Source organism: Salmo salar, chromosome 28 (assembly GCF_965601325.2).
Source record: "Salmo salar chromosome 28, fSalSal1, whole genome shotgun sequence".
Taxonomy (NCBI): Eukaryota; Metazoa; Chordata; class Actinopteri; order Salmoniformes; family Salmonidae; genus Salmo; species Salmo salar.
In genome coordinates, this window is record NC_138318.1 from 33,036,320 (window position 1) to 33,057,710 (window position 21,391).

Here is a 21,391-nt window from a genome sequence, read left to right on the forward strand (position 1 = left end):
TGGGGTTGTGGGGAATTGTTTTTGCACTGCGTTTTTGTATGCCTGTAAGACTGTTCCTGTCGTGTGCATTGTTTTTCTAGTTGATGCTTTACTCCTTTTTTGAATTAAAACATGAGCATCCACAATCCCGCTGCGCCTTGGTCCTTCTCTCCCACATACGACATATTCGCCGAAGAGTACGACATATTCGGTGACACCATGCCAAGAACCTACCTTAAACCCTAATCCTAATCCTAACCCTTACCTTAAAACCCCCTAACGTCAATGTCTGGGCCTCCATGATAATCTAATTAGCATAAACACCTGTTAGTTTAAACTAGACATATCTGGATTTTTGCATTGGATGAGTCTCAATCCACTGCATCCGTCGATGCCGCACTTCCGCATCTGCTGTGGAAGGTGACAGAGCTAGAGCGATGTTTGTCAGAAGATGAGACATCCTGAAAATGGGTCTTCTCACAAAATCAGTTGTAGCATCAGAACGGTTTGCTCTGTGACCCCCACAAGCGTCTTGGGACTAGTCTGAAGTTGGTACAGCTGATTTGCCAACTTCGGTCTGTAGCGTCTGAACAGTTTGGGCTACACACTAATACGACCCCTCTGTGGAAAGGAACAGAACACGTACAGGGCTTAGACTGTTATGGGTTAACCGTTTTAAATGTCAACTTCAATTGGGTGATGTCATAGTTGGGTTGTCCTAAGCATACTACTTGTCAAAAACCCAAAGACAACAGGGTGTGAAATGGTAGTCCGTAAGCAGGATTTGTTTGAGTGGTATTTTTTCACAAAGATAATATGATAAAGTGATTTCTCTTCCTCCTGGGTTGTTTTGAAGAAAAAGGTGTGGCTGTTCTAGATAAATAAAGCTCTGTATCCTCATTCCTACTTAAGGCCACTAAGGCCAGGCACTACTGGCTAATAGGGATTTTTTCCCATTACTGTCATCTGACTGAAACTTTACCAGTTGAAAGTATACATAAATACAATATATAATTGTATTACAAGTTGTATTTATTTTTAAATTAAAATATGCAAATGAGGCAAGCCATCCTTAAATGTGCGATAATTTGCATATTACGAGAATCTGTTTTTCAACACATTGTTTCAAGGCAGAATGTTTTTTTTTTTATTATTGTGAAAGAGACACTCAATGGTCAGACTTTTACAGATCAGTTTATCTTAATATTATAATTTCATGGAATTATTTAAAAAACACTTCACATGTATGACGGATGCAGATTTTGCATATATTTACATGTACAATGACACTTAAAATCAAAACGACACAAGATATAAAAGAAAAGCCTCTGTAAAAGTCTGACTATAAGACCTAAGAACCTGTGTGGAATAAAGGGAATGTACGTCCTTTGAAGACTGAGAAAAATGAATTGGCGCACAGGGAACATGTCATTTTGAGAAAATGGCCGATAAAGACAGGCTAATGCAATTAAAATGTACTTTCCATAAATGTTTATGTCACATTAAATAAACTCTTATTCATATATCACTTCTAAACTGACAAATACACATCAAATATACCTTTTACAAATACATTAGCACGTTTAATACATTTGTTTCAAGCAATAGAGCATATGCTTTGAATACTGGTCTGTTGGGCAAATATGTAGTTTTGGGCAAATTCTCATATCACTTTGCTAAATTTGTCACATGCAAGGCTTTTGTACGGCAGTTGAAATGTGCAGAACATGAATCAGCTATGCCTGCCCCATATGTAAGGCCCTCTGAGTTGTTGCTGGTGACACTTTACTTTCTTGACTGTGTCATGGGACCTGCTCCTATACTTGACACACTCCATTGAAGCAGAATCAGCTCTCACAACTCCTCTCTGATTGCTCCAGTCTCACCAAAGTGCTGTCAATCCACAATTTGTTCATCACATTTGTTATAGCAGTGGCTCCCTCATTGAATGTGCCTACTGCCATACTGGCTGCTCCGTCAATGAGGCTTTTGTCCACGAAGACAATTTTGGGGCATCGCGACCATATTAAAGAGTTCAGACATTCATTTGCATTCTGTGTTCCTCCGTGATACATTCTTTTGAGTACGTTATCATTTGACATCCTCAAATATACAGCTACCATTTTCTGTGCAACCTCTCTGTTAAAAAATGTATGGCCTCCAAGGTTTTTGTGACAGGGTGGATTTTCACCATTTTCTATGGCTCGCTGGTACCAGCACCAATGCACACACCTATCCCGTAGTTGGACGTGAATCCACTCTTGTGTCATCGAAGGATACATTAATGTCTATGATGACATCCTCATCCTCCTTCAGCAACTCTGCTATGTCTGGCTCTATATCTGTATCCTCATCCTCCTTCAGCATCTCTGCTATGTCTGGCTCTATATCTGTATCCTCATCCTCCTTCAGCAACTCTGCTATGTCTGGTTCTATATCTGTATCCTCATCCTCCTTCAGCATCTCTGCTATGTCTGGCTCTATATCTGTATCCTCATCCTCCTTCAGCAACTCTGCTATGTCTGGTTCTATATCTGTATCCTCATCCTCCTTCAGCATCTCTGCTATGTCTGGCTCTATATCTGTATCCTCATCCTCCTTCAGCATCTCTGCTATGTCTGGCTCTACATCTGTATCCTCATCCTCCTTCAGCATCTCTGCTATGTCTGGGTCTATATCTGTATCCTCATCCTCCTTCAGCATCTCTGCTATGTCTGGCTCTATATCTGTATCCTCATCCTCCTTCAGCAACTCTGCTATGTCTGGTTCTATATCTGTATCCTCATCCTCCTTCAGCATCTCTGCTATGTCTGGCTCTATATCTGTATCCTCATCCTCCTTCAGCATCTCTGCTATGTCTGGCTCTACATCTGTATCCTCATCCTCCTTCAGCATCTCTGCTATGTCTGGGTCTATATCTGTATCCTCATCCTCCTTCAGCATCTCTGCTATGTCTGGTTCTATATCTGTATCCTCATCCTCCTTCAGCATCTCTGCTATGTCTGGCTCTACATCTGTATCCTCATCCTCCTTCAGCATCTCTGCTATGTCTGGGTCTATATCTGTATCCTCATCCTCCTTCAGCATCTCTGCTATGTCTGGTTCTATATCTGTATCCTCATCCCTCTTCAGCATCTCTGCTATGTCTGGCTCTATATCTGTATCCTCATCCTCCTTCAGCATCTCTGCTATGTCTGGCTCTATATCTGTATCCTCATCCCTCTTCAGCATCTCTGCTATGTCTGGCTCTATATCTGTATCCTCATCCTCCTTCAGCATCTCTGCTATGTCTGGCTCTATATCTGTATCCTCATCCCTCTTCAGCATCTCTGCTATGTCTGGCTCTATATCTGTATCCTCATCCTCCTTCAGCATCTCTGCTATGTCTGGCTCTATATCTGTATCCTCATCCTCCTTCAGCATCTCTGCTATGTCTGGCTCTATATCTGTATCCTCATCCTCCTTCAGCACCTCTGCTATTTTTATTTTTTTATATCACCTTTATTTAACCAGGTAGGCGTGTTGAGAACAAGTTCTCATTTGCAACTGCGACCTGGCCAAGATAAAGCGTAGTAATTCGACACATACAACAACACAGAGTTACACATGGAATAAACAAAACATACAGCCAATAATACAGTAGAACAAAAGAAAACAAAAAGTCTAAATACAGTGAGTGCAAATGAGGCAAGTTAAGGCAATAAATAGGCCATGGTGGCGAAGTAATTACAATATAGCAATTAAACATTGGAATGGTAGATGTGCAGAAGATGAATGTGCAAGTAGGGATACTGGGGTGCAAAGGAGCAAGATAAATAAATAAATACAGTATGGGGATGAGGTAGGTAGATAGATGGGCTGTTTACAGATGGGCTATGTACAGGTGCAGTGATCTGTGAGCTGCTCTGACAGCTGGTGCTTAAAGCTAGTGAGGGACATATGAGTCTCCAGCTTCAGAGATTTTTGCAGTTCGTTCCAGTCATTGGCAGCAGAGAACTGGAAGGAAAGGCAGCCAAAGGAGGAATTGGCTTTGGGGGTGACCAGTGAGATATACCTGCTGGAGCGCATGCTACGAGTGGGTGCTGCTATGGTGACCAGTGAGCTGAGATAAGGCGGGGCTTTACCTAGCAGAGACTTGTAGATAACCTGTAGCCAGTGGGTTTGGCGACGAGTATGAAGCGAGGGCCAACCAACGAGAGCGTACAGGTCGCAATGGTGGGTAGTGTATGGGGCTTTGGTGACAAAACGGATGGCACTGTGATAGACTGCATCCAGTTTGTTGAGTAGAGTGTTGGAGGCTATTTTATAGATGACATCACCGAAGTCGAGGATCGGTAGGATGGTCAGTTTTACGAGGGTGTGTTTGGCAGCATGAGTGAAGGATGCTTTGTTGCGATATAGGAAGCCGATTCTAGATTTAATTTTGGATTGGAGATGCTTAATGTGAGTCTGGAAGGAGAGTTTACAGTCTAACCAGACACCCAGGTATTTGTAGTTGTCCACGTATTCGAAGTCAGAGCCGTCCAGAGTAGTGATGCTGGACGGGCGAGCATGTGCGGGCACTGATCGACTGAATAGCATGCATTTAGTTTTACCTGCATTTAAGAGCAGTTGGAGGCCACGGAAGGAGAGTTGTATAGCATTGAAGCTCGTCTGGAGGTTAGTTAACACAGTGTCCAAAGAGGGGCCAGAAGTATACAGAATGGTGTCGTCTGCGTAGAGGTGGATCAGAGAATCGCCAGCAGCAAGAGCAACATCATTGATGTATACAGAGAAGAGAGTCGGCCCGAGAATTGAACCCTGTGGCACACCCATAGAGACTGCCAGAAGTCCGGACAACAGGCCCTCCGATTTGACACACTGAACTCTATCAGAGAAGTAGTTGGTGAACCAGGCGAGGCAATCATTTGAGAAACCAAGGCTGTCGAGTCTGCCAATAAGAATGTGGTGATTGACAGAGTCGAAAGCCTTGGCCAGGTTGATGAATACGGCTGCACAGTAATGTCTCTTATCGATGGCGGTTATGATGTCATTTAGGACCTTGAGCGTGGCTGAGGTGCACCCATGACCAGCTCAGAAACCAGGTGCGGTGGGATTCGAAATGGTCGGTAATCTGTTTGTTGAATTGGCTGTCGAAGACCTTAGAAAGGCAGGGTAGGATAGATATAGGTCTGTAGCAGTATGGGTAAAGAGTATCCCATCCTTTGAAGAGGGGGATGACAGCAGCTGATTTCCAATCTTTGGGAATCTCAGACGACACGAAAGAGAGGTTGAACAGGCTAGTAATAGGGGTTGCAACAATTTCGGCAGATCATTTTAGAAAGAAAGGGTCCAGATTGTCTAGCCCAGCTGATTTGTAGGGGTCCAGATTTTGCAGCTCTTTCAGAACATCAGCTGACTGGATTTGGGAGAAGGAGAAATGGGGAAGGCTTGGGCGAGTAGCTGTGGGGGGTGCAGTGCTGTTGACCGCGGTAGGGGTAGCCAGGTGGAAAGCATGGCCAGCCGTAGAAAAATGCTTATTGAAATTCTCAATTATAGTGGATTTATCGGAGGTGACAGAGTTTCCTATCCTCAGTGCAGTGGGCAGTAGGTGTTCTTATTCTCCAAGGACTTTACAGTGTCCCAGAACTTTTTTGAGTTTGTGTTGCAGGAAGCAAATTTCTGCTTGAAAAAGCTAGCCTTGGCTTTTCTAACTGCCTGTGTATATTTGTTTCTAACTTCCCTGAAAAGTTGCATATCACGGGGGCTGTTAGATGCTAATTCAGAACGCCACAGGATGTTTTTGTGTTGGTTAAGGGCAGTCAGGTCTGGAGAGAACCAAGGGCTATATCTGTTCCTGGTTCTAAATTTCTTGAATGGGGCATGCTTATTTAAGATGGTGAGGAAGGCTTTTAAAAAAAATAACCAGGCATCCTCTACTGACGGGATGAGGTCAATATCCTTCCAGGATACCCGGGCCAGGTCGATTTGAAAGGCTTGCTCGCTGAAATGTTTCAGGGAGCATTTGACAGTGATGAGTGGAGGTCGTTTGACCGCTGACCCATTACGGATGCAGGCAATGAGGCAGTGATCGCTGAGATCTTGATTGAAAACAGCAGAGGTGTATTTAGAGGGCAAGTTGGTTAGGATGATATCTATGAGGGTCCCCTTGTTTACGGCTTTGGGGTGGTACCTGGTAGGTTCATTGATAATTTGTGTGAGATTGAGGGCATCAAGCTTAGATTGTAGGATGGCTGGGGTGTTAAGCATGTCCCAGTTTAGGTCACGTAGCAGCATGAGCTCTGAAGATAGATGGGGGGCAATCAGTTCACATATGGTGTCCAGAATTAACAAAGACCTGCAGTCAGTTTCAGAATGGGTGGCAAGTAATAAGCTAGTACATGGACAAACCATTAACTAAACCCTAAACCTCAACTAAATCTTGTAATGAATAATATGGAAATTGAGCTAGTTGAGGAGACTAAACTGCCTGGAGTAACCCTGGATTGTTAACTGTCATGGTCAAAACATATTGATACAACGGTAGCTAAGATGAGGAGAAATCACTGCTCTGCTTTCTTGACAAGGCTATCAACTAAACAAGTCCTACAGGCCCTACTGTATGTAGTAGTGGTGTGGTGATGTTAAGTGATGTACTGTTTTTAATTGAGCTTTTTGTCGGTTTATTTTGTGATGTTCCTAAATGTGACTGGACACCAGGAAGAATAGCTGCTTTCTTGGCAGCAGCTAATGGAAATCTTTAATAAATACCAAAAAGATTCAACACTAAAACATACCTCAATACAGTATGACTAAAAAACATACTTGTAACAAAGTTATTACAACATAAGAACATATAACCAAGTTATTGCGACATAAATTATTAGCTAAAGCAATGCAATTACAACATATAACACCATTTCCACAATGTCCGAGCTTCTGGACATCACCCTGTCCCCCCATAGAATTAGATAGTGAGCACAACACAAACAGGCTTTGTGGCATGTGCACCCTCTATCCCCCCCCCCAAACACTCACCTGAGCTGTCCTGACACCAGGATGGCCACACGGTCACACACAGCCTCAGCCTCCTCCATGTAGTGAGTGGTCAGGATGGCCCCGCCCTGGTGGTTCTTAAACGCTGCCCGGATAGCCCTCCTGGAGACAGGACACAATACAGGAACAGAAGGCCTTAGCACTTTACTGGCTACTTAACAAAGTATAACAATAAAACCTACAACTAAAAGAAAAACTGAAAACATTTGAGGCTGAAGTTGATATACAGTTGAAGTCGGAAGGTTACATACACTTAGGTTGGAGTCATTAAAACCCGTTTTTCAACCACTCCACACATTTTTCGAGTCAATTGGAGGTGTAGCTGTGGATGTATTTCAAGACCTACCTTCAAACTCGGTGACTCTTTGCTTGACATCATGGGAAAATCAAAAGAAATCAGCCAAGACCTCGGACAAAAATGTGTAGACCTCCACAAGTCTGGTTCATCCTTGGGAGCAATTTCCAAATGCCTGAAGGTACCACGTTCATCTGTACAAACAATAGTACGCAAGTATAAACACCATGGAACCATGCAGCTGTCATACCGCTCAGGAAGGAGACGCGTTCTGTCTCCTAGAGATGAACGTACTTTGGTGCGAAAAGTGCAAATCAATCCCAAAACTACAGCAAAGGACAAAAGTATCTATATCCACAGTAAAACGAGTCCTATATCGACATAACCTGAAAGGCCGCTCAACAAGGAAGAAGCCACTGCTCCAAAACCGCCATAAAAAAGCCAGACTATGGTTTGCAACTGCACATGGGGAAAACAATGGTACTTTTTGGAGAAATGTCCTCTGGTCTGATGAAACAAAAATAGAAGTGTTTGGCCATAATGACCATCGTTATGTTTGGAGGAAAAAGTGGGAGGCTTGCAGGCCGAAGAATACCATCCCAACTATGAAGCACGGGGGTGGCAGCATCATGTTGTGGGGGTGCTTTGCTGCAGGAGGGACTGGTGCACTTCACAAAATAGATGGCGTCATGAGGAAGATAAATTATGTGGATATATTGAAGCAACATCTCAAAACATCAGTCAGGAAGTTAAAGCTTGGTCGCAAATGGGTCTTCCAAATGGACAATGACCCCAAGCATACTCCCAAAGTTGTGGAAAATGGCTTAAGGACAACAAAGTCAAGGTATTGGAGTGGCCATCACAAAGCCCTGACCTCAATCCCATAGAAAATTTGTGGGCAGAACTGAAAAAGCATGTGTGAGCAAGGAGGCCTACAAACCTGACCCAGTTACACCAGCTCTGTCATGAGGAATTGGCCAAAATTCACCCAACTTATTGTGGGAAGCTTGTGGAACCCGAAACGTTTGACCCAAGTTAAACAATTTAAAGGCAATGCTACCAAATACTAATTGAGTGTATGTAAACTTCTGACCCACTGGAAATGTGATGAAAGAAATAAAAGCTGAAATAAATCATTCTCTCTACTATTATTCTGACATTTCACATTCTTAAAATAAAGTGGTGATCCTAACTGACCAAAGACAGGGAATTTTTACCCGGATTAAATGTCAGGAATTGTGAAAAACTGAGTTTAAATGTATTTGGCTAAGACGTATGTAAACTTCCCACTTCTACTGTATATAGAGAGTGTGACTCTTTGTTTTTATAGCTTACAGTTTACCCTCCGTTAGTCGGCACCTCAACACTAAATCATTTTCCCGGAGTGTGCGCCAGCTTTTTAATGATGGTAGAGTGAATCAACCTTCGTCCTCCTCCTCCACAGTTCTTCCTCACCAGAAGGCAGAGTCGTAGAGGCCCATCATGATCATGGCGTCTTTGAGCCTGTTTTCCTTCTCTGCAGCCACGTTGACGATGAGGAAGGTGACGAAGGGTGTGAAGGCCAGAACCAGGAAGATGGAGATGACGGCGTAGGGGAACTTCTCGATCTCCACTGACCCTGGCTGGCCCATCATCACCACACGCAGCGGCCCATCTCACTCCACACTGACTGCTTGGTCTCCATCTGAACACAGGTAGGGATTAAGAATGAATAGAGAACATAAGAAAATGGTGTAGAATATGATTCATATAGGTAACTAATTAAGGCATACATACAGTGCATTCGGAAATTATTCAGACCCCTTAACTTTTTCCACAATTTGTTACATTACAGCCTTATTCTAAAATGTATTAAATAAACATTTTCCTCATCAATCTACACACAATGCCCCATAACGACAAAGCGAAAACTGGTTTTTAGAAGAAAAAAAGTTAAAGTACTGAGTAAAGGGTCTGAATACTTATGTAAATGTGATATCTATAAAAACGGACATTACTGTAACTCGGAATGACACAACGACAAGGTTCCAGTTTAACAACGTTTACTAAACCGTATTAGCACACTACATGGTCGCAATAGCACTCAGGCCAGGTTCATCAACAACGAGACTGCTGCACAGGCGCACTAATAACAGAGTGATATCCCCGTAATAACAGAAATATAGGGATACTTAAAACATGAACTTAATAATCTCCCACTTTTCTTGAAAGACAAATAAAACATCAACAACATAATTAAATGCCCAAGTATTTTTCAAGTCCCCCATTACAAATGGGTTTAATCCACTGGATCCTCTGTGCTTGAATAAGTTCCTTGATGCTGCTAATCTCAAGACCAAGTCTTTTCTCTGTGACAGACCTGGTTGACTTCACGCATCAACTAAGGAGTAGTTGTCAGTGACACAAACGTACAGGTAGAATGTGCCGTTTTGTCTCACCAGTGGTAAGCTCTGAGAACAGTTGCAAGAAAGATAGCATTGTCAATTCCATCCGCAAGAGCAAGTGTTTCTCCAGCAAGTGTGCTTCGGACAACCCTTCTGATCCTTTTTGACTGCCAACAGATAGGTGAGAATCTTCCTCCTTCACCCATTAACACGATTAGATGTCCACCTTGTGTGCCTCCATCTGTAAGGTTCCCTAGCGAAGCATCACTGAAGACAAGTCATTTTAGAGAGTCATCTTTTCCAACATGCTGAAACTTTGTCACTTGTTGTGATTTCAGTTTACTTTTATAGTTTCCACAGTGTTCCTTCACTCTCAGCTTCAGGCGGAGGTTGGATGTCAATGTCCCTTGACGGCTCTGTTCCCTGAAAAAAATGCAGATTTGATGTCTGTGGAATGAAGTTTCAATTTTTTCTGGCAGATCACTGTCATCAGCAATCTGAGTGACTCTTGAGGCGCATGTCGGTGAGTCTTTTGGGAGTTGTTTAGCTGCCAGCTCCTCTAAACCTCTAGCCACTAGACGTGCTTTAGACACTATTCCAGTTAAGGATTCTTTAAGGGTACACACCCACCTTGTTGAGACACATTTTTGGCCAATGTCTTTGACTTCCTGCTGTAGAATGGAAATACTCTCATCATCATTATTCCCTGAACTGCTGAGTCATTTCTGAAGTCTGTCAACTGTAGCATGTCCAAAGTGTTTGTGAAGTTTTAACAATACTTTGTGTTTTTCCTTTGTGTTCATGTTCTCTGTGTCTGTCAGAATCTCATTTTTACATTGACTCTGTGACTGACAGAATCTATGTGCTCTGTGACTTTCAGAATCTCCATGTCCGTCAGAATCTCATTTTTACATGGACTCTGTGTAATGTCTTTGTCTAAAATGTTTACACAATAGTGCCCTGTTAGTTTAACTTGTTCATCTTTATGAGGACAGTCTTTAACCCAATGGTAAGTGCTTTGATGGATTTGTGCCGGGCAATGGTGCCCTCTTCTGGTTGTCTTGAGAACGTGATTTGCCGTCATCCTTGTTCAAATCCTCCAGGGATATTTCCAGTGCTGTATCCCACGCTCTTCCCTCCAGCGATAATACCGCCGCAAGTGCTTGCTTTCTCTCGTCTAGATTAGTAACCCGTGTGCAGATTAGTAACCCGTGTCCAGATTAGTAACCCGTGTGCAGATTAGTAACCCGTGTGCAGATTAGTAACCCGTGTCTAGATTAGTAACCCGTGTGAAGATTAGTAACCCGTGTCCAGATTAGTAACCCGTGTGCAGATTAGTAACCCGTGTGCAGATTAGTAACCCGTGTGCAGATTAGTAACCCGTGTCCAGATTAGTAACCGGTGTCTAGATTAGTAACCCGTGTCCAGATTAGTAACCGGTGTCTAGATTAGTAACCCGTGTCCAGATTAGTAACCGGTGTCTAGATTAGTAACCCGTGTGAAGATTTTTTTTATTTTTTATTTGACCAGGTAAATTGACTGAGAACACATTCTCATTTACAGAAACGACCTGGGGAATAGTTACAGGGGAGAGGAGGGGGATGAATGAGCCAATTGTAAACTGGGGATTATTAGGTGACCATGATGGTTTGAATTGTGAATTTAGCCAGGACACCAGGGTTAACACCCCTACTCTTACAATAAGTGCCATGGGATCTTTAATGACCTCAGATAGTCAGGACACCCATTTAACATCCCATCTGAAAGACAGCACCCTACACTGTGTCACTGCCCTGGGGCATTGGGATATTTTTTAGACTAGAGGAAAGAGTGCCTCCTACTGGCCCTCCAACACCACTTCCAGCAGCATCTGTTCTCCCATCCAGGGACCAGGACCAACCCTGCTTAGCTTCAGAAGCAAGCCAGCAGTGGGATGCAGGGTGGTATGCTGCTGGCAAGATTAGTAACCTGTGTCTAGATTAGTAACTCGTAACCTGTGTCCAGATTAGTAACCCGTGTCCAGATTAGTAACTCGTGTCCAGATTAGTAACCCGTGTGCAGATTAGTAACCCGTGTCCAGATTAGTAACCCGTGTGCAGATTAGTAACCCGTGTGCAGATTAGTAACCCGTGTGCAGATTAGTAACCCGTGTCCAGATTAGTAACCCGTGTCCAGATTAGTAAACCGTGTCCGGATTAGTAAACCGTGTCCAGATTAGTAACGCGTGTGCAGATTAGTAACCCGTGTGCAGATTAGTAACCCGTGTGCAGATTAGTAACCCGTGTCCAGATTAGTAACTCGTGTGCAGATTAGTAACCCGTCTCCAGATTAGTAACCCGTGTCGAACCGAGGGGGCACATTGTAGTTATTAGCCATCCTCTGCTACCAACGTTAACTCGGAATGACACAACGACAAGGTTCCAGTTTAACAACGTTTACTAAACCGTATTAGCACACTACATGGTTGCCATAGCACTCAGGCCAGGTTCATCAACAACGAGACTGCTGCACAGGCGCACTAATAACAGAGTGATATCCCCGTAATAACAGAAATATAGGGATACTTAAAACATGAACTTAACAGTTACGCGGACTGAAATGTATTACAAAATATTGCATGCGATATGGATCTCTTGCGATATGGACATTGCACATATCAATATTGCAATTTCGATGTGAAATCGATGAATTGTGCAGCCCTACGTTGAACCTCCTGAGGAGATCTCTGCAACGACCTTTGACCTTTGTCTTCTCACCTGTATGATGGCAGCGTCGATAAGAGTCTGGAGGCGGATGAAGCCAGAGTACCAGTAGCTAGCCGCTTTGCAGTTTACTGACATGACAAAACAGCTGGCTGAGGGAGGAAGGAAAAACAAACAGACAGACAGAGAGCGAGACAGAAAGACAGACAGAGAGAGTGAGACAGAGAGAGACCGACAGACCGACATAGAGCGAGACAGACAGACAGACAGACAGAGAGAGAGACAGACAGAGAGAGTGAGACAGAGAGCGAGACAGAGAGACAGAGAGCGAGACAGACAGACAGACAGACAGACAGACAGACAGACAGACAGACAGACAGACAGACAGACAGACAGACAGACAGACAGACAGAGAGACAGACAGAGACAGTGCGAGACAGACAGACAGACAGACAGACAGACAGACAGACAGACAGACAGACAGACAGACAGACAGAGAGAGCGAGACAGAGAGAGTGAGCGAGCGAGACAGAGAGAGCGAGCGAGACAGAGCGAGCGAGCGAGACAGAGCGAGCGAGACAGACAGAGCGAGACAGACAGACAGAGAGAGTGAGAGAGCGAGACAGACAGACAGAGCGAGCGAGACAGACAGACAGAGCGAGACAGACAGAGCGAGACAGAGCGAGACAGACAGACAGAGAGAGTGAGAGAGCGAGACAGACAGGCAGACAGAGAGAGCGAGACAGACAGACAGACAGGCAGACAGAGAGAGCGAGACAGACAGACAGAGAGAGAGAGCGAGACAGACAGAGAGAGACAGACAGACAGGCAGACAGAGAGCGAGACAGACAGACAGGCAGACAGAGAGCGAGACAGGCAGACAGAGGGCGAAGGAGACAGAGGGAGACAGACAGAGAGCAAGACAGATAAGCAGACAGAGAGAGAGCGAGACAGACAGGGCGAATGAGACAGACAGAGGGAGACAGACAGAGAGCGAGACAGAGGGCGAAGGAGACAAAGGGCGAAGGAGACAGAGGGTGAAGGAGACAGAGGGCGAAGGAGACAGAGGGCGAAGGAGACAGAGGGCGAAGGAGACAGAGGGCGAAGGAGACAGAGGGCGAAGGAGACAGAGGGCGAAGGAGACAGAGGGTGAAGAAGACAGAGGGTGAAGAAGACAGAGGGTGAAGGAGACAGAGGGCGAAGGAGACAGAGGGCGAAGGAGACAGAGGGCGAAGGAGACAGAGGGAGACAGACAGAGAGCGAGACAGAGGGCGAAGGAGACAAAGGGCGAAGGAGACAGAGGGCGAAGGAGACAGAGGGAGACAGACAGAGAGCGAGACAGAGGGCGAAGGAGACAGAGGGTGAAGGAGACAGAGCGCGAAGGAGACAGAGGGTGAAGGAGACAGAGGGCGAAGGAGACAAAGGGCGAAGGAGACAGAGGGCGAAGGAGACAGAGGGAGACAGACAGAGAGCGAGACAGAGGGCGAAGGAGACAGAGGGCGAAGGAGACAGAGGGCGAAGGAGACAGAGGGTGAAGGAGACAGAGGGCGAAGGAGACAGAGGGTGAAGGAGACAGAGGGCGAAGGAGACAGAGGGCGAAGGAGACAGAGGGTGAAGGAGACAGAGGGCGAAGGAGACAGAGGGAGAGTCTTATTTTATAACTCACATAATGGAGGTTATAATCATTTTGCCGTGATCAAACATCCAGTTCCTCCACAGAGGAAGGATTCTATTCTATTGAGGATAATCTGATTGTACAGAATAGGGTAATATTACTCCCTCACCAATGGACATAAGGAAGGAAGAGACAAATCTTGCTCAAAAAACAAGATCTTTATTTCACCTACACCAATATTTAAATCATGTCCTACCGATGGACTGAGTGTAGTCGCTGGGCATGGGCAGCCGGTTGTGAGGGAAGCGCAGTCTGTAAGAGGTGGGTGTGCTGCCCATGAAGACCACCCCAACGTAGCCTGACGGCTCATACAGACTGGCATTCTCCAGACCCTGTTCACTAGAGAACATCTCCAGACGGCCCTGCAGGTCAACAGTGAAGAAACCACAGGAATCAAGGAATTGTCGGGGGTGTATCCCAGGCCCTTGAGGACGGAGTAGTGTACCCTCTCCAGCTCCATAGTACTGATACCTCCATAGTAGGCATGGGGGTTCAGGATGCTGATCAGAAACAGAAGGCACAGCAGCAGCAAGGGCAGGATCAACTCCTGGAGAAGAAAAGGCACCAATCAAATCAATCAATTAATGAATGAATCAATAAATCAAATCAACTCCTGGAAGGGCAATCAATCAACCAACCACTCACTAAATGAATCAAGCAAAGAGATAAAGGGAATCAATTAAATCAAAAAATGTATAAAGCCCTTTTATATCAGCACTTTACAGTAACCCGGCCTAGATGGCAATTCACAAGACTGAGGTCAAATTAAAACGTGGATAGATATCGCCACGTCATTCATATAGATATCGCCACGTCATTCATATAGATATCACCACGTCATTCATATAGATATCGCCACGTCATTCATATAGATATCGCCACGTCATTCATATAGATATCGCCACGTCATTCATATAGATATCGCCACGTCATTCATATAGATATCGCCACGTCATTCATATAGATATCACCACGTCATTCATATAGATATCGCCACGTCATTCATATAGATATCGCCACGTCATTCATATAGATATCGCCACGTCATTCTAATAGATATCGCCACGTCATTCATATAGATATCGCCACGTCATTCATATAGATATCGCCACGTCATTCATATAGATATCACCACGTCATTCATATAGATATCGCCACGTCATTCTAATAGATATCACCACGTCATTCACATAGACGTCGCCACGTCATTCATATAGATGTCGTCATTCATATAGATGCTTACGAGCCTGCTGCTGCCTACCATCGCTCAGTTAGACTGCTCTATCAAATCATAGACTTAATTATAACATAATAACACACAGAGATACGAGCCTTAGGTCATTAATATGGTCGAATCCGGAAACTATCATCTCGAAAACAAAACATTATTCCTGTTACATTGCGCAATCTTCAATGTTATGTCATAATTACGTAAAATTCTGGCAAATTTGTTCGCAACGAGCCAGGCGACCCAAACTGTTGCATATACCCTGACTCTGCGTGCAATGAAGGCAAAATGACACAATTTCACCTGGTTAATATTGCCTGCTAACCTGGATTTCTTTTAGCTAAATATGCAGGTTTAAAAATATATACTTGTGTATTGATTTTAAGAAAGGCATTGATGTTTATGGTTGGAGCAACGTGTACCTAAGCGATTATATGCAACGCAGGACATGCTAGATAAACTAGTAATATCATCAACCATCAACTAGTGATTATGATTGATTGATTGTTTTTTATAAGATAAGTTTAATGCTAGCTAGCAACTTACCTTAGCTTCTTACTGCATTCGCGTAACCTCGTGGAGTGCAATGTAAAGCAGGTGGTTAGAGCGTTGGACTAGTTAACCATAAGGTTGCAAGATTGAATCCCTGAGCTGACAAGGTAAAAATCTGCCGTTCTTCCCCTGAACAAGGCAGTTAACCCACGGTTCCTAGGCCGTCATTGAAAATAAGAATGTGTTCTTAACTGACTTGCCTAGTTAAATAAAGGTCTAAAAAAAATCGGCCAAATCGGCGTCCAAAAATACGGATTTCCGATTGTTATGAAAACTTGAAATCGGCCCTAATTAATCGGCCATTCCGATTAATCGGTCGACCTCTAATTCATACAGCTATCGCCACGTCATTCATATAGATATCGCCACGTCATTCTAATAGATATCGCCACATCATTCTAATAGATATCGCCACGTCATTCATATAGATATCACCACGTCATTCATATAGATATCGCCACGTCATTCATATAGATATCACCACGTCATTCATATAGATATCGCCACGTCATTCAAATAGATATCGCCACGTCATTCTAATAGATGTCGCCACGTCATTCATATAGATATCGCCACGTCATTCATATAGATATCGCCACATCATTCATATAGATATCGCCACGTCATCCTAATAGATATCGCCACGTCATTCATATAGATATCGCCACATCATTCATATAGATATCGCCACGTCATCCTAATAGATATCGCCACGTCATTCATATAGATATCGCCACGTCATTCATATAGATATCGCCACGTCATCCTAATAGATATCGCCACGTCATTCTAATAAACAGCACAGTGACACTACCGTAAACATCCTAATAACATCTCCAACCCAAACTCCCTACTCCTCCCCCATAAGCACATAACCACTCGATGACCATGTTTGAGCGGATCAAATCTGTAATGCATTGTGATTGGCTGACTGATCTCTCTACAATTCAGTAATGACTGAGTAGTTACTTATGATGAGAGGTGATTTGTAAATGAATCAGTCGGCAGTCGCTTACGCTGTCGGCTGCAATGTCGAACAAGCCCACTGTCTGCAGCTTGTCCAATGTCTCAAATTCTCCCTCCCATCAAGGTTGGTGACAAACCAGTAGTGTTTTTAAACAACCCTGATTTATGACAGACTGACCTTGGGGAGCAGTGAGATGAATTGAAACCCTAAATTAGAGTGTTTGACATGTCAAGCCCTCGGCTGGAGGTTGGCGTATCTTTCAAACAGCAACGGATTTAAAAAATATGTGTTAGCCACTACTATGACATACCTAGTCATATGCCCATTAGGGAAGTAGTAGCCTGGCATGAGCCTTGACTGTTGCAAGCCAGAACGGCTCACAGGAGCAGGAGCCTATATCCTGTTTCTGTAGCGTGAGGCAGCTTGATGTACCCCCTGGACACTTTGCTAGTCTATCACAGGGCCTTACCCTCTATCGGGTCCATATAAAAACAACGTTTCTTGGGAGTAAAAAGCACACCCTGTGAAGGGGGTATTAAGTAATTTAAGAGCTGTGAATTACTTGCTTATCGTTAGTTTATAAATCTGTAATGAACAGTTATATCCCCCGCCCCAAAAAAGGACACGTTTGATAAACACATCTTCGTCAAAGGATAATCATTAGAGCTAAACTGGCAATGATGCTCTGCTCCCAGACAGGCCTGGCACAGAGGCCTGGAGAATTACATAACATGCTTCATTTATTTGGTTGCGTATTAATAACTTCTAAAAGTATTGCAGCCAGCCCAAGACGGATGATGACCGGCAGGCAGGATTAAAAAGCCTAGTCTATACTGTATACCGGGGTATTTGGAAATAGCCAAGGGATGGTTTTTCAATACAGACAAAAGCATTGAAACTATTTATTTTGAAGTTTTTAATTAGCTAGCCCCTTGTGTTCAGTGCCCCAGTATTAGCGAATGTCCTGGGATGGCACAAAATCTGTATGAATGTATGACAATATGGATACAAGCCTATCGACCACTTCATTTTGACAGTACAAGTACAGTAGGAGCTCTAAGTGCTCTGTTTGTCCCAAATGGCACCCTATTCCCAAAATAGTGCGCTACCTTTGACCATGATTAATGGGGTTTTGGTAAAAAGTTGTGCACTACAAAGGAAACAGGGTGACATTTGGAAAACAGCCCTAGTTATTCACCACTAGCTGCCTTAAACAGCTACTTTAACTTCCAGGAGGCCCCTCTCAAACACTAGCTACCCCTGGAGAAAATATGAAGAGACACACACATTAATAATGCATTAGAGCAATTTAAGTCAAAATGAAAAATGCATGGCCCTACAAAGCAGGATAAAAAAATATATATATCTAAATCCAAAATCAAAGAAAGAATCGTGGAGACTTGCTGATCTTCAAAGCAGAAGGCAGTCATATTTTCACTAGTCACAATAAGTTGACAGAAGCTTGTTGGCAGGTGGGGTGAGATAAAATGCTAAAGGCAAAAGGCTCTGGAGGTAGATAAAACGAGAGAAATGATTTCCTAGTAATAACCATGCAGAAGAAAGTACATGTGACTGACCATGACAGTCTAATCCTGGCCCTAGGGGAGTAGGATGGACCTGATTGAGTGGTTCCAGTAGACTATAGCCACAAGCAAAGCAGCATTCAGCAGGCTGTAGGACTATTACCGAACTATCCCTAATAGTACTAATGGGGATAGCCCAAAGGGTGGTGTGTACAATACTTTCGTATTAGCGTTCTCCTGGCAGCAGGAAAATATGCTGGCACCACTGGTTAGATACAGATGAGTTGGCTAGTTGGCTAGTTAGCTATACAGCTAGCTAGTTTTCTCAGACGCAAAACATAAAGGTCCCGGACGCATATTAAAACTAGTCCTGGACAACAACAACAAAATCTAACTCAATGGGGAATCTCAATTGAAAGTAATTTTTGGTCATAGACTAGGCTTAATACGGACCTAATGTTGTTAAAATCAGACAGACAAAGCACAAGGTGCAGCAAATGACCAACCTGCAGGCTTTGTTTTGTCCTCATCCATTTGATGAGTAGATTCTTATAAAGCAGGCTTCTCGTTTGATGCCACACTCCGGCATCTCTTCAGGTTATAATGGGCTGCATACTAACGTTACTAACTACCAGCACATTGCTTCAACTGTCTGGCTCATGAATAAGGCTGGGACGCTCCAATCGATTTAGCTGGCTAAGCTAATTAGCTAGCTAACTAGGCTTATTATATTCTACAACGTCCGTATACCTGGGTGGGTTTGATATGCAACATGAGAAAAGGGACAACCGAGCTGTGACCAAGGATCGATAACACGGTCATACATTAGCTAGTTAACTTATTAACTAGCTATAGTTGATAGGGTAGCTAACGTTACCGACTAAGGTTAGCTAGCTACCGTTGATGTTAGCTAACTAGCAATACTAGACGAGTGGACTGTATGAGTGTTTAGATATAAGAAATTAGGATAAATATTATGTAAAGTGCGTAGATACAAATAGTAAAAACTAGCTGGTGGTCTTTTAAATGGTTAGCTACTTATGTAGCTACGATAGTTAAGGGCACAATCATGCTAGGAGGCTAGCTATAAATTAGCTAGTTAGCCGCTAGCAAGAGTTTTCGCTACTTACGTATGAAATACATTAAGACATGTCTTTAATATAACGTGCTTCAGTTGTAAGTGCGTTTTATGTAAACAATCCAAAAATAGTCCCACCTATGTGAAGAGGAAAATAATAACTAAGTACTTCTAGGTCGCGCTTTTCTGGGGGAATCCTTCAGAATTAAAGTCATGTCCTCTATTTGTAAATTAATAATAAAGGCGAAAATGATTGAAACATTTCTCGGTATATTTTATACTAGTTATCATACAAAGAATAATTAAAAGTATTTCTAAAATATATATTATGCCATTTATTTATTTTATCTTTATTTGTTTAAGCCTAAATGGTCAACGATGTTTTTGTGTGTGAGTTTATACGCCGATATAAAATGATCTGTAGGTTGCGTCGCAACGGTGCGCAGCTCCCGCCCCCCGTCGAGCTTCCCATTGGTTCCTGTATGAAAGAACCAATGGGATTCAGGAACCGCTTCGAGCACGTCATCTTCAGCTTGTGTGACGCTTTTGAATGTGGTTCCAAAAGAGGAAATACAAATATTATCTGAGTTTATTGCCCCTGACTACCGGAGTCTTCCTTGCTCAACAGGAGCGACACCAGTAGACTGTGTCCTTCGCTCCCACCAGCTGAACACAGTCGTTAGTTTGCGACACCGGTGTGCTGGCTTGCTAGTTAGTACCACCGGAGAAAACCGTGCCCGACAGGCGGGGGCGAAGGACACTGTCTACCGGTCGTCCCCACCACCTACTGTACTGTGTGTTCAAATCTCATCGTGGACAACTTTTTTTTGTTTAGCTTTTTAGACACTTTTCAACTACTTAACATGTTAGCTTACCCTAACCTCTAGCCTAGATAATGTTAGCCAGGTAGTTAACAGGTAGCTTTAGCCACCTAGCTAACGTTAGCCACAACAAATTAGAGTTCGTAACATACGCTTTCGCAAATTCGTAACATATACGAGTTGTAATACACATAGATTTGCCACCAATGCTCCTTATAGGACACATCACTGCACTCTGTAAACTGGGCATCTCTGTATACCCGTCGCAAGACCCACTGGTTGATGCTTATTATTAAAACCCTCTTAGGCCTCACTCCCCCCTATCTGAGATATCTACTGCAGCCCTCATCCTCCACATACAACACCCGTTCTGCCAGTCACATTCTGTTGAAGGTCCCCAAAGCACACACATCCCTGGGTCGCTCCTCTTTTCAGTTCACAGCAGCTAGCGACTGGAACGAGCTGCAACAAACACTCAAACTGGACAGTTTTATCTCAATCTCTTCATTCAAAGACTCAATCATAGACACTCTTAATGACAGTTGTGGCTGCTTTGTTTTACATTTACATTTACGTCATTTAGCAGACGCTCTTATCCAGAGCGACTTACAAATTGGTGCATTCATCTTATGATATCCAGTGGAACAACCACTTTACAATAGTGCATCTATATCTTTAATCCTATCCCCAGGTATTCCTTAAAGAGGTGGAGTTTCAGGTGTCTCCGGAAGGTGGTGATTGACTTTGTGTGATGTATTGTTGTCTCTACCTTCTTTCCCTTTGTGCTGTTGTCCATACCCAATAATGTTTGTCATGTTTCGTGCTGCTACAATGTTGTGTTGCTACCATGTTGTTGTTAGGTTGTGTTGCTAACATGCTGTGTTGTCATGTGTTGCTGCCTTGCTATGTTGTTGTCTTAGGTCTCTCTTTATGTAGTGTTGTGTCTCTCTTGTTGTGATGTGTGTTTTGTCCTATATTTATATTGTATTTTTTAAATAATTTTTTTAAATCCCAGGCCCCGTCCCTGCAGGACACCTTTTTCCTTTTGGTAGACCGTCATTGTAAATAGGAAATTGCTCTTAACTGACTTGCCTAGTTAAATAAAAATAAATAAATAAAATAGAAAATGTAACATAAAATACTAAATGTAAT

The 21,391-nt window shown here is 43.4% G+C and overlaps 1 pseudogene across 1 annotated transcript; it reads right to left on the bottom strand.

Annotated features, from left to right (window-relative positions):
* Positions 1 to 202: 202 nt before the first annotated feature.
* LOC106590826 (cholesterol transporter ABCA5-like) lies at positions 203 to 19,831 on the bottom strand (annotated as a pseudogene). Its single transcript, XR_014383050.1, has 7 exons — positions 18,847 to 19,831; positions 14,542 to 14,617; positions 14,267 to 14,432; positions 12,450 to 12,547; positions 8,765 to 8,993; positions 6,997 to 7,116; positions 203 to 600 (listed from the first exon to the last, which is right to left on the bottom strand). The product of XR_014383050.1 is annotated as a cholesterol transporter ABCA5-like (transcript).
* Positions 19,832 to 21,391: the final 1,560 nt, after the last annotated feature.